This window comes from Equus asinus, chromosome 5 (genome assembly GCF_041296235.1).
Source record: "Equus asinus isolate D_3611 breed Donkey chromosome 5, EquAss-T2T_v2, whole genome shotgun sequence".
Taxonomy (NCBI): Eukaryota; Metazoa; Chordata; class Mammalia; order Perissodactyla; family Equidae; genus Equus; species Equus asinus.
The window spans coordinates 54,019,715-54,039,469 of record NC_091794.1 but is presented as its reverse complement, the minus strand read 5'-3'; the positions used below and the strand labels follow the sequence as shown (position 1 = coordinate 54,039,469).

General features: G+C 34.9%; 1 long non-coding RNA gene across 1 annotated transcript in view; it reads left to right on the top strand.

Annotated features, from left to right (window-relative positions):
- Window positions 1-19,755, top strand: part of LOC123285960 (uncharacterized) — a 296,087-nt gene that overhangs the window by 216,511 nt on the left and 59,821 nt on the right. Inside the window, exon 3 of the long non-coding RNA XR_011503750.1 lies at window positions 10,030-10,227. This is a non-coding gene — a long non-coding RNA (uncharacterized lncRNA). The remainder of the gene's footprint in view (window positions 1-10,029; window positions 10,228-19,755) is intronic.

The following is a 19,755-nucleotide window of genomic DNA, read 5'->3' as shown; positions in this document are numbered from 1 at the left end:
ATTTAACATGTAGCTGTGGCTGTAAGCTGTTTTGGGGGAAATCCCACGTTAGTGAGTTTGAGTCCATTTCCTGAGTCCCTTGGTTTTAAGTTTCTTAAGTGCCGAAAGTCCTGAATGAGTAGCCAAGCTATCATTTCCATTTTAGATGAGCTTTTAAAATATTTCATGTACATTATTTATTTTTCAGGGCATCATTTACTATGGTTATTGTGTTTGGATTTATCTTTATTGTATTTTTAGATAACTTTTAAATCCCCCTCTTCACAACTAAAAGTGACTTATGATTGAAATATTTCATTTACCAAAATATTTACATGAAACTCTCTATATATTCCAAATATTACTGCACAAAGGGCACAATCTGCTCACCTCAAGACAAAAGCCAATCGTCAACAGGCAAGATGGGGGCAGAGAAAGGGCATTTTATCACAGCTTGCCAGCAAGGAGGAAGACGGTCGACTAATGTCCAAAAGAACCATCTTAAGGGGGGCACAGAATCTTGAAGCAGTTATAGAGGCCAGTGGATTATAGGGAAGGGCGCCAGGAATGTCGACTCTTTGGTGTTACAGACTGGGAGTGGCTACACTATATAGATTCTCAGTCTGAGGGTCATCACATTCCTAAGGAACTCAAAAGAACAAAGTTATCATCTTATCACAGCTGGGAGGTATATGAACCCACAAGCAGGGGTCATAAAATCTACAGAGCAGTTAGATCTCCTGGAGGGTGCTGATCCCACTGGGCTAGTTAGTCAGAAGTCATTCAAAGTTACAATATGGTCTCCCTTATGCCAACCTTGTGTTGAGCTGGTATCACAAATTCTCATTTCATTTTGAAATCACATAACCTTTTTTAATCTCACAACGAATTTTTTTCAAAAATCGATCTTCCTATTTTTAAAACAGAGTAATATTGTTTCAAATATTTATTACCTCCAATAATACCAGGTTCTATTAATTTGTCTAGAAATAATTAAAAATATTTTAAGAAATGGTACTTATTTAAAAAAAATGACAAACAAAAATATATTGTAGACTTAAGAATGTTAGAGCTGGAACATTCTTCCTTAGAAATCTTCATGTTATTACATTTCAATTTCAAGTATGATACACTTCCATCATTACTGAACTTTTTAAAGAGATTCTATCCATTACATAGTTCTTGTTTTTAAATTTTATATTTTTAACACAAATAAAACATATTTAATGAGACTAGGATCACTAAGCAAAGGTTGTAGTTGAAATTTCAACTTATTTATATTAATTTTAAGCATAAAAATATATATGCACATATATATTTAGGTTGAAATTTCTACTGAAAATAGTTTACATTTTTAAACTGAAGCAAATGATTTAAACTTAAGATTTGGAAAATGTTTGCTAGAGCTCCCTTCAAAATTAATTATGACATTATCATTTCCCTTTAAGCTTATAAAGCATGTCAGCTGAATACTTCTTACCTATGAATTTGTAGGGGAGGAAGACTTTTCCTCTACCTAATGTGGGTTCGTCTGGCTGGAGAACAAATTAAATTCACATGAGACAGAATAGCAAGAGAAAATTAAACAAAGCTTTATGAGGACCATGGCCCGGGGCCTTTCTTCCCCAAGGAAGAAAGGGCACCGAAGAAGTGGGGTGCACAGAGTGGTTATATACCCCCAAACAAGATATTTCACATGTGATTGAAATGTCCTTCCCACAATAGTCACAAGATTGCCCTGTCTGCACAGCGCTTGATGGACACAGCAGATAGTGGGTCTGCTATCTCGGTGGACGTAGCAGGAGGCAAGTCTATTGTCTTGAGCTGGGCAGTCACAGGTGAGCTCAGCAATCAGTTCCTAGCCTAAGGAAAGATGCTTAATCCTTAAAGAAATGCCAACGTTGGGAGGGAGAGTCAATCATGGGTGATTACCACACAAGTACAGTAAACAAAAAGCAGATTTAAGTCCTTGCCTTCCCCATTGATTAAGAGTTTCTAGAGACAAGGTCATCTCCTTTCTTCTTTCTGGTACAGAGAGGGAGGCACCTTTTACAGATAGACATTTACCTTACAAATGTAAATGTCTCCTAACAAAGGGCAAGCAAGTGCCACTCCTCCGAGCCTCCTTCCCTGTCGCAGTTTATCAAAAGCAATCAGCCTCAAATGATCCTCATGCCAAAGAGACACATCTTGGGGTGGCCAATTCCAGTCCCCACAAATTCCATTTTGTATTTCTCATCTAAGCCAAACAATACTTCTCTTCTCTGTAGTAGAACAGTGTCTGGCATAAAGTATACACAGAAATGTTTACCAAATAAGTAAGCAGATGAAGAAATGCATTCTCAATTGCCACTATTATGTATATATATTATGGCCTGGAAGAAAAAGACAAGATAGACTGATTTTTAAATGATAGTTTACCTCTGAAGTCTTTTAAGATGATAATATATTTTTCTTTATGTGGAACAGCCCTGCTTTGTACTTGTTTTCCTACTGTAACTATTAATAATATCTCCTTTTACTCAAATATGCCCATGGGGAAATTAAATTACATAGTTTTTCTACTTGCATTTGAGTGTATTTGTGAGAGAGAATAGAGAAATACTGAACTTGCCTCATTATTTTCATTTCTTTCCTGGACCATGAACTAAATGGTTCTCCTATAAAGATGTCACCAGTTTCTACCTCAAAACATTACTTTGGTTGCAAATCCCTAATGCTAAAATTTTCATATCGCTAACTTATTTGAGTCAAGGCATTGAGTGCCTGCTCTCTGCTTGAATTACATGGTCAGATAAGCTGGTTAATCTTCCAGGAGAACAGTAGGGAAATGGCAAGAGGATCGGTACATTTTATGACACTGCATTAAAGTTATATATGGGATACCTGCTTATTTCTGAGCCATCTCAGTGTAGCTTCTCATTGTCATCATTGATGAAATGATGTGTAAGAAGGTGATTTGTAACTTTAAAAATATCATAAAATGGAAAGTAAAACTACTACAAATTAAAATAGTAGTTATTACAGTTCTTTACTAAATATGTCCAGCTTTCCTTCTTCTGGACATACAATGGAATTGTCCTTTGTTGTCCCTTTAAAGCTAAACAAATGGCCAAAGCAGAAACTTTACAAGCCAGTCCATGATTTTCGATCTTCCCTTTCTAGGAAAGCTTGAATCGAGATTAAACTTCTGGGTAAGCTGGGCTGTTAAGTATCTAATAGGAGTGGAACCCTTGGTGTTCTTTCTGTAGTATGAATGAGAAATCAATTTTAGTAATGTTAAGCCACTGAGATTTTAATGTACTTTGTTATCATATGTAGCATAACCTCACCTAACCTAGCTTATATCAACTGCTAAAATAACCTTCTTATGTAGTACTTGTCAACTTTCTGTGAAAAACAATTGCACTATTTGCTTTCAGAGCTATACACCATTTCCCACCCACTCCCAGCACCTCGACGTCTACTCTGCTGAGGTCAGAGGGCCATTCCATTAGTATGTTTCAGCCACATGGTCTATAATCCATTTGTGAGGAAAACAGTTATGGAATTTTAGAGCTGGAAGAGATTTTAGGGATTATGTAGTTCAACTCCACCATTTAGATAGGTCATGTGGAAAAGTATAACCTAAATAGGCTCTGGCAGTCTCTCACGTGAACTCAGTCAAGGTACTTAATCTTTCTGACTTTACTTTCCTTTACTGTAAAAATGCAGATAATCACACCTTCTTGTCAGGTTTGTTTAAGAGACTGGGTAATTTAAATGAATTGTGAATCAGACATTGTGGTCACAGAACATTTACATATCCCTTATTTCCTTACAAGTTTCATCAGGTTAGACAGGTAAAGAATGGCAGAACTAGAATTTAAAAATAACATTTATAAAGAGTTTTACAATTTTACTTTCATATCCATTAGCCATTTCCTATAAGCTTTACAACCAGTTTATTATTTGGGCAGAGCAGGAATTATTATTATACTTATTTTGCAATAGTCAATTGAGACCCAAAGTCTATGATGTATGCAGTATCATCTTGTTACTATAAAGCGGAACTAGAGCTGGAGCCAATGGCCTCTGACTTGAACTTCACACTCTTTTCCACCACCTTGAAGCACAAACTTGGTGTATAGACTTTCTAGCCAGAGATTGTCTACTATAGTAACCTTTGTAGAAGTGGGTATTTCTGGTTTTCTCAATATTCAATTCATAATAAGAATAATTAACATAGTGTTGAATAATAAGAGATATGTTTTAGAGTATGTTGATTGGAGAAAAAAATCAAAATAAACTGCTATGTAATAAGGAATTTGTCTGGCCTTTGTTCCCAACTCCTGGGAGATAGTCTCTAAATCCTTGGAATTTCCTTAGTGATAGGAGTCTCTTTGTTATTTCTGGTGGGCCCTGATGATAAATTTATGCTAAGGAGGTGACTAATGGGGGACCCTTAGATAGTTTGTGCTAACGAGATGACTCAGGATAGGAACTGGCCAAGCAAGAAAGATCAATCACTTAATTATAAGGTTGGAGGTTTTGAGCCATGTGGTATTAGCCCAATCTCTGGGTAGGAGAGTGTGGCTGGAGACTGAGTTTCAATCTCATAGCCAATGATTGAATCCATATGCCTGTGTAATGAAGCCCCAATAAAAGGTCTGGAAACTACAGCTCAGGTGAGCTTCCCTGGTTGGCACACATTGATGGGCCCGGTTGGTGACATATCCTGACTCCACTGAGAGATGGCAATGGAAACTTCCTGTTTGGGACCTTCCCATGCATTGCGCCATGCATCTCTTCTTTTAGCTCCTTCTGATTTGTATCCTTGTGCTATAATAAACCTGTAATCATACGTATAACACTATCTCGAGTTCTATGAGTCATTCTAGTGAACTCTTAAACCTGAGGGGGTAGTGGAAACCCCTGAATTTGTAGTTAGCTAGTCAGAAGCGTGAGTGACCTGGGGACTCCCAAACTTGCAGCTGGTATCCGAAGTGAAGGCACTCTTTGGAGGAGTGTGTCCTTAACCTAGGGAGTTTGGCCCAAGTCTGGGTAGTTGGTATCAGATGTTATTTCATAAATATATATATACACACACGCACATACATATATATATATAAAATGTAGAAAGTACCTTTCTTCTTACTCTTTTCACTCATAGGTAAAGATGAATGACACTTGGAATTATTTCATATTTTTTCAAGTTTTACATTAATTTTTACATTAAATAATCAAGTATATTTCAAAAATTTTTAAGGCTAATTTATGTTATTCTCACTGTTTATTAATGAATTATTTATTTTATGAGAATATAGTTTTCAAAACCTAAGGTATACGTATCTGAAGGAAATATGACAGAAGCGTTAACATTTTTCCCACTGGGACACGGACACATGAGTGCTGCATTATATAGCCTCTATCTTTCTGCACGTGTCAAGGTTTCTTAAGTGGACCTATACTTCAATAATAATTTTGTTTCACTCCCTGGCAATGCTGAATAAACATTATAATAATTAAACAGTACAAAATCAGAGCACCACAGACATTGGCAAATGCTGTAATTCAGGACTTTCCCTCCACCTGTGGAGGGCTGGTGTTAAGCAGCCTACAATTGCATAGTGGTCCTTTTCAATCTCCTGGACAATACAAATACAATTTCTACCAGAAACACATTCTCTTAGTAATTTGCTCTGCAGAATTGGTATCTTACTGGATGCAATGTTACGTTGCCTGCATTGTTGCTAAATGGCAATCTCACCATGCATTCTGCCCAGTCATTACCTGCCAACTCCCTGATGAGAAAAAGGCTACCATTCACAAAGTTCTCAGCTGGTGAAATAGTTTACTTTTGTATAACTTCAAAATTTGGAAATTTGATTTTTGATGAATTCACCTAATATCTCCCTGCTTTGTAAAAGTAACCTTAATGAAATTTGAATAGATACAGTCTTAAATTTGTGACTAATAAAATTATTCATCTTGAGACTACATCGGTATTAGCAACAAATTTTCCCCTTGATAATAAAACATAATTTACAGAAAGATTATTTTTTAGTTAGCATTTAATGACTATCAACTTCTTGCCAGGCAATGTGCTAAGTAGTTTTCATTTTCCTATTTCTTTCTCAAAATCTCTACCAGGGAGATAGGATCTGCACGTATCCTGCATTGTAATATAAACCCCACCAGGGGAGGAGTATCATCTATGTCTTCAGTGACATGTCTAAAGAGCCTAGAACAATGCTGAGAACATAGAAGACGCTGAATAAACATTAGTTGAATGAATGAGTGGTTTTTGCTATTGTGTAAACAAATTAAAATTTAACTTCTCCACATAACACAATTTATAAGCCTAAAGTGATCGTTTCAATGAGTGCTGTCTCTTAATAATGTGACAATATCAGTTGTACAACAATTCGTCATGAAAAATCATGTATTCCCTAACTGAGAACTCTCTGGTAACTATTTCTTATTCTGGAGTTGGCAGAAAGCATGGTAAGGTTTATAAGCAACTAGAAACAGTGAAGATATTACACTGTGGTATCCTGCAAGATAATAATTCTACAAAGATGTTTGTCTATTTTGCTCCATGATGTATCTAAAGACCCCAGAACAAGGACTGACACATAGTTGACACTAAGCTCAATAAATATTTGTTGAATAAGTGAATTTTGTTTTCTATGTAAATGCTAAGATTAACAGAATTTAAGATACTTCAAAGAGAAAGCCACAGTTTAAGAAGTGTTTTTCATTATACCATGTTTTGCAATACTTTTCAGTAGTCTCTTCTATATTTTATTTGATCCTAGCCATAATTCTGAAGAAGCCTAAAGTAAGTGTGATTGTTATCTCTTAAAAACGTATGTACTAAATTGTCCAAGGTCAAGTGAATTTTCTGAGAACACAATTAACTGAAGAACTATGATTATGTATTGGTCTTCCACCTACTTTTTAATTAAGCAGGGCTTTTAAGGCATCAGAATTTACTGTTACTTGAGAAATTTTCATGATTTTAAATAATTATCTAAGAGCCACAAATACCATTACTTCGTTTCAAGAAAATAATATCTAAAAAATAGGATACCATATGAAATACCCAATTCTTTGCAGTAAATATGTACTGAACTTAGAAAGCTTATGGCTTCATGAATTTCCCTTTCCCTAGTGTTAAAAATACCTGAGAACAAGTCCTGTCTATTGTTCAGTTAGTTCTTTGAATCAAGGAGATTCTAGTACTAATTAGTACTAATCTAGTACTCTCTTATTTATTTAAAACTGATTGGCAATGCTCTAATCCTCAATAACGTTTAGTTTTTTAGCCTAAACCAAAAATTACTACCCAATTTATTTATTACCCAAAGTATGGTACCCAGAACTCTTGCTCTTGTAAATAGATGTCATTTGAAAATAGTTCCCTGGATCCATTATTGGTAATTCTTAGTTGAATAAGGATAAACATAATTTTTTTGTGGTTTGTTTTTCATTTAGGATTGATTTCCTTTGTTTTAAATGTAGAAAAACTTAAGAGTATTTAATATACCAATGTGCAGTGTATTTCTAAAAGTACACTAAGCAGTATTTCCCTAATCTATTTGAACTTGAAAAAATGTTTCTCCCTTGTAGGACATCTTGTGGGATTACTGTTCTGTGGATCACACTTTGAGATACACTGGACTAGGAGTTTATCTTACATTTGTGTAACTCTTTTGAACTGATGATGTCAGTGGATTCTGTAACATATGGTTCCTCTACTATTTTTAATTTTATTTTATTGTGGTAAGAATAACATGAGATCTACCCTCTTAAGAAATTTTTGTGTGTGTAATACAGTATTTTTAACTGTAGGGATAATGTTGTACAGTAGATCTCTAGAATTTATTCATCTTACATAACTGAAACTTTATGCCCATTCATTTGCAACTCTCCATTTTTCCTCTTCCCAGCCCCTGGTAACCACCATTTGACTCTTGATTCTATGAGTTTGACTATTTAAGATACCCCATATAAGTGGAATCATGCAATATTTGTCTTTCTGTGACTAGCTAATTTCACTTAGGATAATGTCCTCCAGGTTTATCCATGTTTTCACAAAAGGCAAAATTCCCTTCTGCTTAAACAGTGAGTAATATTCTATTGTATGTATATACCACATTTTCTTTATCCATTCATCTGTTGATGGGCATTTAGGTTGTTCCCACGTCTTGGCTATTGTGAATAGTGCTTCAATGAACACTGCTGTGCTAATATCTCTTTGAGATCTTGATTTCAATTCTTTTGAATAAATACCCAGAAATGGGATTTCTGGTGAATATCTTTTCTTCTACGTGTTGGCCATTTGCATGCCTTTTTTGGAAAAACGTCTGTTCAAATCTTTAGACTGTTTTAAAATCAGATCTTTAGGTTTTTTGATGTTTAGTTGTTTGAGTTCCTTATATATTTTGGATATTAATCCCTTATCTGACATATGGTTTGCAAATATTTTCTTCCATTCTGTTGATTGCCTTTTAATCTGTTGACTGTTTGCTTTGTTATGCAGAAAGTTTTTAGTTTGAGGAAGTCCTACTTGTCTCTTTTTGCTTTGTTGCCTGTGGTTTTGTTGTCATATCAATGAAATAATTGCCAAGGCCAATATAACAAAGCTTTTTCCCTATGTTTTCTACTAGGAGTTTTGCAGTTTCAGGTCTTACATTTGAGTCTTTAATACATTTTGATTTTAATTTTGTATGTGGTGTGAGATAGGGGTCCAATTTCACTCTTTTGTATGTGGATTTCAAGTTTTCCCAGCACCATTTGTGCAAGAGACTATCCTTTCCTCACTTGTGTCCTTGATACCCTTGTTGAAGATCAGTTAACCTTACACGTGTGGACTGATTTCTGGGCTCTCTACTCTGTTCCATTGGCCTATATGTCTGTTTTACGCCAGTATCATACTGCTTTAATTACTGTAGATTTGTAATATATTTTGAATTTAGGAAATGTGATGCCTCCACCTTTGTTCTTATTTTTCAAAATTGTTTTGGTTATTCAGTGTCCTTATGATTCTGTATGAATTTTAGTATTGTTTTTTCTATTTCTGTAAAACATTCCATTGGAATTTTGATAAAGATTCTATTGCATCTTTAGATCACTTTGGGTAGTATGGATTAACAATATTAAGTCTTCATTCCATGAACACGGGATATCTTTCCATTTGTTTGTATCTTCTTTAATTACTTTCATCAATGTTTTTTAGTCTTCAGTGTACAAATCTTTCACCTCTTTAGTTAAATTTGTTGTTAAGTATTTTATTCTTTTTGGTGATATTGTAAATAAGATTGTTTCCCAAATTTCCTTTTCATATAGTTCATTTTCACAGTAAAGAAATGCAACTGATTTTTGTATGTTGACTTTATAGAATTTGTTTATTAGGTCTAACAGGTTTTTTTGTGGAGTCTTTAGGGTTTTCTTTATTTAAGACTATGTCATGTAAAACAAGGACATTTTACTTCTTCCTTTCTGATTTGCATGCCTTTTATCTCTTTTTCTTGTCTGATTGCTGTGGCTAGACTTCCAGTACTATGTTGAATAGAAGTGGTAAGAGGGAGCATCCTTGCCTTGATCCTGATCTTAGAGGAAAAGCTTTCATTTTGTCACAATTGTGTATATTAGCTGTTGGTTTTTCATATATGGCCTTTACTAATTTGAGATAATTTTCTTCTCTTTATAGTTTGTTGAGAGTTTTTATCATGAAAGTGCTTTTATCAAATGCTTTTTCTTTATCTGTTGAGATGACCATGTTATTTTTATTATTAATTCCATTAATATGGTGTATATTGATTTCATGTGTTAAGCTATCCTTGCAGCCCAGGGATAAATCTCACTTGGTTACAGTATATGATTCTTTTAATATTCTGTTAAATGTGGTTCACTAGTATTTTGTTGAGGATTTTAGTATCTATGTTCATCAAGAATATTGGCCTATAGTTTTCTTTTTCTTGTAGTGTTTTTGTCTGTCTTTGGTATCAGAGCAATGCTGGGTTCCTAAAATGAGTTTGAAAGTGTACTTCTTTTCTGTTAAAGGGACATGGCTGTGAAATGTTAACCAACCAAGGATATTATTTGAAAAGAAAAAAAGTTATTCAGCAAAATGGAAAAAGTAAAGAAAGGAAATGGCATTGGATATTGAGAGGCAGCATGAGCTAACTGTGGCACAGCAGAAGATAAGTGATCAGAAAGAAGACCTGTTGACTTCAGACTTGGAACATTCTTCTTTGAATGGTAATTTTTGAAGAACATCACATTATATTTCTTTCCCTATAGATCCAGTCCCACAACTTGATTCTACATTGGATACTTGTTCACATGGTCTTAGATTTTAAATGCTGTTTAATGGTCTTTCATTTTAGGAAACCTATAAATAAAGCATAGAAGAGAAGTATAACTACAAACTAGTACATAAATACTAGATATTAATTTGTATAAGTGATTGTTATATAATTAGATTATATAGTTTGTTTCTATGTAATACTTCTATATACTTAAGGTTTATAAATACAAAACTTGAGAGGTGAAGATTAGATGAGAAGAGGTTGAAGAAAGTCCAAAGTTCTATCTTCTGTCTCAGTTTTCCCCCAAGGCTTCCCCAAAGGCTGCAAAGCTATCTTTTGTGTCTAGTTCTCTAGAAGCAGAGCTGCAGTGGGAAACTTTGTACTCGTGATATATTAAGGGAGTAGTCCCAGGAGGAGTCAGTAAGACAATGAGATAAGCAGGATAGGGAAGCGGAAGCAGCTGCACAAGAGGTGGTTTCGGATAAAGTCTGAGTTCCTTGTAATCCCCTAGGAGATTTGCAGACTAAATGACAAGATGGTCTTTCATGACTTGAAGTCAGGAAGCAGGGCTTTTGTATACTTCCAACATCCCAGTTTGTCATGACTATGAGCTTCAGGATGGAAGGAGGGAGAGCATGCCCCAGTTAACTCCTAGTTACTCTTGGGAAGGTGAGTGTAATGGTTAATTTTATATGTCAACTTGACTGGGCCACAGGGTACCCTGACATTTGGTCAAACATTATTGTGAGTGTGTCTGTGAGAATGTTTCTGGCTGAGATTAACATTTGAATCAATAGAGTAAAGCAAATTACCCTTTCCAATCTGACTGGGCCTCATTCAGTCAGTTGAAGGCCTGTGTAGAACAAAAGGCTCACTGTATGATTAAGGAAGAACTCCTCCATCTGATCACCCTCCAGCAGGGACAGTCACTTTTTTCCTGCCTTCAGACTTGAACTGACACATTGACTCTTCCTGGATCTCAAGCCAGCCGGTCCTTGGACTGGAAGTGCACTACTGGCTTTCCTGGTTCTCAGGCCTTCGGACTCAGACTGGAACTACACCATTGGCATAGTTGGGTCTTCAGCTTTCCAACTACAAATCTTGGGACTTGTCAGCTTCCATAATTGGTGAGATAACTCCTTATTTAATAAAACTCTCTCTCTCAATATATATTGGTTCTGTTTCTCTGGAGAACCTTGACTAATACAGTGAGAGATGAATTCCATAACCTGAGTGAAACCCTCCCGAAAATGTCAGTCAATGTGAGGCATTGGCAGAAGCACCCCCAGGAAGCAGTAAAAGCAATCCCAGGGGATTGGGGCGGGACAACAACAACATCTGCTACAAGTAGGCATCCTGTTTTTATTAAGTGATTCATGTCACATTAGGCTCTCCTTTATATATTCTAGAAAACTACCTACATACAAGTAGCATCTCCATCCAGCCTTTCTGCCCCAGCCAATACTTCAGTCAATCCTTGTGATGGTTAAAGTTCTGTATATGCACTTATAAAAATCTCGACTCTCAACTTATCTTGAAGTAAACTTTGTGTCCTATGAATTTTATGCCAGTATTTAGCTCTTAATCTATTCTAAAATAATTTTTAGAATTATAAATTTACTTAATTTCAATGTAGATCCCCTGCCTTTTACTCTCAACAAAGCTATTCCCTGTGCCAAATTACTGCAATGTTCTTTTTGGAGACTGAGATCTCCAAAAAATTCAGAAAGACGTATAAAAATACCATAGATCATCCAAAAGATGATCAATTTATTATCTGAAGCTAAATACTTCTTAGCAAAAATTGGGGTGAGTATGGAAAAGCTGAGAGAGGAAAAGCTCCCTTTGAAAATGGTAGAATAAAAAAATGTATTCATAAACCTTTAGGACCGGAAGTTCCTTAGTGATCTCTCACCTTGTCCAATATACTTTTTCTCCAAAAGTAAACTGAGGAAGAGAATGTGAAGTCAACTGAGGTACAGAGGGTCTATGTGAGATAACTTTTTACTTTACATTTTTAACACTTTGATCAGCAATTATTTTTAGTTGGAACTCAGTATAAAGTCATTTATATACAATACATTTTTAATGTTGAAATCTTATTGCTCGTGGCTCCAAATTCAACTCAAAAAATGCCTCAGATGCAATTTTCCAGTAAATGTTTTATTAAAAAGAATGTATCCTTTATAGAGAACAGACTATTATGAACAAAATATAGCTATGATTTAAAACATAATTTATCATTACAGATATTTGAGGAAAATAATAATAATGGTGGTGGTGACAATAATAACAATGACATCAACAGCATAGGCATGTTAGCATATTTAATCCCCAAACAATCCCATGAGGTCAGTACTTTTTTTTCCCCTGTTTTACATAAGGGGAAACTGGAGTCTGACCTGTCACTCTGGCTCACAAAATTTGCTTCTCAACCACTATATTCTTCAATAGGATAAATATACTCTGAACACCTGACTACTATAAAAAACAGCTGAATACACATTTAAACTATTTTCATACAACTTTGACAGAGACTTATAAACTTATGAGTACTATTTCACTATTTTTCTACTTTTGTTTGTGAAAAGAAAACCACGGACATTTCGATGCAACCTAGTGATCAGGTGGAAAATTCTGTGCTTCAGCATGACTCTTGATCAGTTTTTGAGTGATGGAGTTTGCCATGTGAATACGAAGATGATGGCTCTGATCCACTGTCAAAGGGCATATTCCTGGGTTGATTTTGCAGTTAATGAGGGGTTGCATAGGCTGCATTAATCACTCAGAAGAAAGTGCAGTGGCACAGAAGTCAGGGGGCTTAGGGTTTAATTTCTGCTTTGTAAGTAGCCATTTGACTTTAGCCAAGTCACTTAACTTTATGAGAATCATTTTCCTCTCCTTTAAAGTGAGGAGTTTGGAGTTTTGACCTAGATCATCTGGAAGATTCCCTTTAGGTCTATTCTGACATTCTATGATTCTATGACCTAGAGCTCATTAGTAGCATATTAATAGTCAAAATTAGGCCCACATCAAATATACAAGGTTACTTTTTATATGTGACAGATACTGTTGGATTTGATATTCTTAATTTCTAATTTCTGTTTTGAGATCCTCTTCTTCCTAGCTCTATGCTCATTTAGAAACCTTTGCTCTTAGAAAAGAACCAAAGTGCACAGAGTAAATAGAGGTAGTTCTTGGAGTATTTTTAAATCACTTAACCAGCTAAATTACAAGGACTAAATAGGAAATGAAATGTCTAAATTTCAAAAACAAACCTTAAGTCAGCCAGTGTGTCAGTTGTTCCCTGCCTGAACTGAAATGACAAATAAAATACATTATCATACCGTATCCATGTGGACAGGTTATGTAATGTGTCAAGAGAGAAGAATGACTTTGGACCTGCCCTCTGAAAAGGATGCCCTTACTTGGCATTCTTCACTGTAATCCTTGAACAGTGTGCCTGAGCAGTTGGAAACAGGCTGGAACAATCAGAAAACACTGAGTTAGTGGGAGGTAAGGGAGATATCTGCGACAGCTGAAGCAAAATGAACTTTTCTGCCGAGAAAAGCAGCTTATTACAAACCCTCTGAGCTTAGACGTCAATCCATCCGCAAGCAGGACAAGTGTGGGTGATGTATGGAAAGGATATTTTAAAATCTGCTTGAGCTTGCCAATCTGGAGATTCGCCCAGGAAAAGGCCTCAGAAAAATCACGATGGAAACAAGCAAATTTTATCATATTTATGCAGAACTTGAGAGCCACAGAAACTAATTGGACAGGCTCCCATTGCTAAGCAGATAAAGATTTCATCATTAATAATTACTATGACAGAAAGCGCTTTTAACTGTTTTTTCCTCTAATATGTGTTGCAGTGATTAGATAAGTCTGCGTAGTAGTTTTGTGTGATATCATGATGGAAAAAATACTTTCCTCACATATGCTTATAAAACTAAGCCTGCTCTCTTGTAACTTGCTGAATCTCAAATCAGTTTTCAAACAGGGCTATGCTGTCAAATAGAAGTGCGGTAGGAACATTTCTTTCTAAAGTCAGAAGCATTTCGTTTTGAATGCTCAAGAAAATCATAAACGCCAAGTGCTTTGTTTCTTTACCATGAAGCTATGTTTAACATCTTGAATTATGAAAAATATTTGTGATACTAAGTAATAATAATGCATCTTTTCTTTAGTATAAACATAATCTTTTTGTCAGCAAGGTAAAACAATACCTTGTTAAAAATAATACTAACGCTCAGTGGCTGTGTGCGTTATTGTCTTTTGCAGGCATCAGTTGAATCATTATGATTTATCCCAAATAAGATATTTTTAGTGAAAATATATCACACAGACAAGCTAAACCATTTCCAGTAATATTGTAACAGCTTCAAAAGGAGACACTCTGGTGTTAAAGAGAAGCATATGATTCTTGGTGTCAGTGCCAGAGAGCTATAGTTTTAACGTGTTGAATCAGTACAAGTGATAACATGAGTGATTACATTTTACAATAGCAACCTAATTTGAAAGGAGACATTCTTATTCAGGGACTTAGGTAAAATTTCATAACAAAGTTAAAAAGAAATGAAATTTGCCAAAGAATTTACAGATAACTTGTTTTTTAATAAAAATGAACTTTAGGGTATAATGATTAATTTTGTAGCAATAAAACAGTTTTGAGTTGGTAAAAGTACTCTAGAGAGAGTATAAGTAATCATATTTACTTTTATTTTCAATTATTTTATTGAGGTCATATTGGTTTATAACATTATGTAATTTCAGGTGTACATTATTATATATCAGTTTCTGTATAGACTGCATTATGCTCACCATCAATAGACTAATTTTTATCTGTCACCGTACATATATGCCCCTTTACCCCTCTTGCTCATCCCCTCTTCCTCTTCCCCTCTGGTAATCAGTAAACTGTTCTCTTTATCCATGTGTTTGTTTATCTTCCACATATGAGTGAAATCATAACTGTTTGTTTTTCTCTGTCTGGATTATTTCGCTTAACATCATAGGCTCAAGGTCCAACCATGTTGTTGCAAAAAGGACTATTTTGCCTTTTTTATGGCTGAGTAGTATTCCATAGTATATATATATACTACATCTTCTTTATCCATTTATCAGTTAATGGTCACTTGGGTTGCTTTCACATCTTGGCTATTGTGAATAATGCTGCAATGAACATGGGGGTGCATAAATCTCTTTCAATTGTTGATTTCAAGTTCTTTGGATAAATACCCAGCAGTGGGATAGCTGGATCATATGGTATTTCTATTTTTAATTTTTTTGAGAAATCTCCCTACTGTTTTCCATAGTGGCTGCACCAGTTTGCATTCCCACCAGCAGTGTATGAAGGTTCCCTTTTCTCCACATTTGTTACTTTGTCTCTTGGTACTTATTGCCATTCTAACAGGTGTAAGGTGCTATCTCCTTGTAGTTTTGATTTTCATTTCCCTAATAATTAGTGATGTTGAACATCTTTTCATGTGCCTGTTGGCCATCTGAATATCTTCTTTGGAAAAATGTCTGTTCATTTTGACTATTTTTTGATTGGGTTGTTTGTTTTGTTGTTGTTGAGTTGTATGAGTTCTTTATCTATTTTGAAAATTAACCTCTTGTCAGATATATGATTTTCAAATATTTTCTCCCAGTTGGTGGGTTGTCTTTTCATTTTATTCGTGGTTTCCTTTGCCTTGTAGAAAGGGCTTTATAGTCTGATATAGTCCCATTTGTTTATTTTTTCTTTTGTTTCTCTTGCCTTGGTAGATGTGGATTCGAAAAGATGCTGCTAAGACAGATGTCAAAGAGTGTACTGCCTGTATTTTCTTCTAGGAGTTTTATAGTTTCAGGTCTTACATTCAAGTCTTTAGTCGACTTTGAGTTATTTTTTGTGTATGGTGTAAGATAATGCTCTACTTTCATTCTTTTGCATGTGACTGTCCAGTTTTCTCAAGAACATTTATTGAAAAGACTTTTGTTTCTGCATTGTATGTTCTTGGCTCCCTTGTCGAAGATTAGCTGTCCAAAGATGTGTGGTTTTATTTCTGGGCTTTCAGTTCTGTTCCATTGATCTGTTTGTCTGTTTTTGTGCCAGTATTATGCTGTTTTGATTAATATAGCTTTGTAGTATATTTTGAAGTCAGGGATTGTGATCCCTCCAGCTTTGTTATTTTTTCTCAGGTTTGCTGTAGCCATTTGGAGTCTTTTGTTGTTCCATATAAATTTTAGGATTCTTTGTTCTATTTCCATGAAGAACATCATTGGGATTCTGATTGGGATTGCATTGAATCTGTAGATTGCTTAGGTAATATAGATATTTTAACTATGTTTATTCTTCCAATCCATGAACGTGGAATATCTTTCCATTTCTTTATGTCTTCTTCAATTTCTTTCAACAACGTCTTATTGTTTTCAGTGCATAGGTCTTTCACTTCCTTGGTTAAATTTATTCCTGTATATTTTATTCTTATTGTTGCAGTTGTAAATGGGATCATATGCTCAACATTTCTTTATGCTAGTTTTTTATTAGTGTATAGAAATGTAACTGATTTTTGTAAGTTGACTTTGCACCCTGCAACTTTACTGTAGTTGTTGATTATTTATAATAGTTTTCTGGTGGATTCCTTTCTATATATAATCATGTTGTTTGCAAACAGTGAGAGTTTTACTTCTTCCTTTCCAATTTGGATACCTTTTACTTCTTTTTCTTGCCTAATTCTTCTGGTCAAAACTTCCAGTACAATGTTGAATAGGAATGGCAAGAGTGGACATCCTCGTTTTGTTCCTGTTCTCAGAGGGAAGGTTTTCAGTTTTCCACTGTTAAGTATGATGTTGGCTGTTGGTTTGTCATATATGGCCGTTATTATGTTGAGGTAGTTTCCTTCTATACCCATTTTACTGAGAGTTTTTGTCATAAATGGATGTTGAATCTTGTCAGATGCTTTCTCTGCATCTATTGAGAGGATCATGCGGTTTCTATTCTTCATTTTGTTAATGTGGTGTATCACATTGCTTTGTGAATGTTGAAGGATCCTTGTGTGCCTGCTATAAATCCCACTTTATCATGGCGTATGATCCTTTCAGTGTATTGCTGTTTCCCATTATTTTGCTGAAGATTTTTGCATCTATGTTCATCAGCAATATTGGCGTGTAATTTTCCTTCTTTTTGTTGTCCTTGTCTTGTTTTAGGATGAGGGTGATGTTGGGCTCATAGAATAAGCTGAGAAGCATTCCATCTTCTTCAATTTTTTGGAATAGTTTGAGAGGCATAGTTATTAATTCTTCTTTGAGTGTTTGGTAGAATTCTCCAGAGAGGCCATCTGGCCCTGGACTTTTGTTTTTTGGGAGGTTTTTGATTACTGTTTCAACATCTTTATTTGTGATTGATCTATTCAGACTTTCTTCTTCTTGAGTTCAGTTTTGGGAGGTTGTATGAGTCTAAGAATTTATCCATTTCCTCTAGGTTATCCAATTTGTTGGCATATAGTTTTTCATAGTATGCTCTTATAATCCTTTGTATTTCTGTGGTGTGTCTTGTAATTTCTGCTTTTTCATTTCTAATTTCACTTATTTGAGCATTCTTTCTTTTTTGCCTAGTGAGTTGGGCTAAGGGTTTGTCAATTTTGTTTATCTTCTTAAAGAAAAAGCTCTTAGTTTCATTGATCCTTTGTACTGTTTTTTTTTTTTGTCTCTATTTCATTTACTTCTGCACTAATTTTTATTGTTTCTCTCCTTCTGCTGACTTTAGGCTTTATTTATTTTCTTTTTCTAGTTCAGTTTGGTGTAGTTTAGGACTGTTTATTTGATATTTTTCTTGTTTGTTGAGCTGGGCCTGTATTGCTATAAATTTCCCTCTTAGAACCACTTTTGCTGCATCCTATAAGAGTTGGCATGTTGTATTTTCATCTCTTGATTTGTCTCCAGGTATATTTTTTATTTCTTCTCTGATTTCTTCATCTATCCAATGGTTGTTCAGTAGCATGTTGTTTAGTCTCCACATATTGGTGGCTTGTCAAGCTTCTTTCTTGTAGTTGATTTCTAGTTTCATAGCATTGTGTTTGGAAAAGATGCTTCATATGATTTTGATTCTTCTTAAATTTGTTGAGGCTTGCTTTGTTTTTTGAAAATATGGCTTATTTTTGAGAATGTTTCATGTGCACTTGAGAAGAATGTGTATTTTGTTCTTTTGGATGGAATGTTCTATGTATAACTATTGAGTTCTATGTATAACTATTAAATGAAACTAGTGTTTCATTTAAAGCCACTGTTTCCTTGTTGACTTTCTGTCTGGATGATCTATCCATTGATGTAAGTGGGGTGTTGAGGTCCCCTACTATTATTTTATTGCTGTCTATTTTTCCCTTTAGGTCTGTTAGTAGATGCTTTACATAATTTGGCACTCCAGTGTTATGTGCATATATATTCATAAGTGTTATTTCCTCTTGGTGGAATGTCCCTTTTATCATTATATACTGCCCCCTTTGTCTCTCATTGCCTTTTTTTATCTTGAAGTCTTCTTTGTCTGATATAAGCATGGCAACACCTGCTTTCTTTTGCTTGCCATTTGTTTGAAGTATCATCTTTCTTCCCTTCACTCGGAGCCTAATGTTTCTCTTTAGAGCTGAAATGTGTGTCCTGGAGGCAGCACGTTGTTGGGTATTGTTTTTTAATCCATCCAGTCATTCTGTGTCTTTTGATTGGAGAGTTAAATCCATTTACACTTAGAGTGATTATTGATATATGAGGGCTTGATACTGTCATTTTATCTCTTATTTTCCTGTTGTTATATAGTTCCATTATTTCTCTTCTCTGGTATTTCTAACTGTCATTTGTTTGGTGGTTTTCTGAGATGGTTTTCTTAGTTTTCTCTTTATTTAACATTTGTGGCTCTATTCTGATTCTTTGATTAGTGGTTACCATGAAGTTTGTATAAAAGATCTGATAGATGAGATAGTCCATTTTCTGATAGTCTCTTATCTCCATTAGGCATAGCGGGTTACATCCCTGTCCTCTTCCCTAAGTTATTGTTGTCATGAATTCTTCTTTTTGTGCTGAGTTTATGACTAAATTGAAGTGTTTATATTTATTTTTGATGTTTTTTTTCCCTTTATCTTTTATGGTCTAATTAATTATTTGCTAATCTGTTCTGATTGAGAACAGCAATTTTCTGATTTTGTCTATTTATCTCCTTGCTCAAAACTTTGTCAACCTCTGCCTTTTTGTTTCAGGTATGAGGGCTTCCCTCATCATTTCTTGTAAGGGAGGGCTAGTGACAAGGAACTCCCTCAGTTTTTGTTTATCTGGGAAAGCCTTTATTTCTCCATCATATCTGAAGTATAGTTTTGATGGAGAGAATATTCTTGGCTGAAAGTTTTTATCTTTCAGTATTTTGAATATATCATTCCATTCTTTCCTAGCCTGTAAGGTTTCTGCTGAGAAATCCTCTGAAAGCCTGATAGGGTTTCCTTTGTAGGTT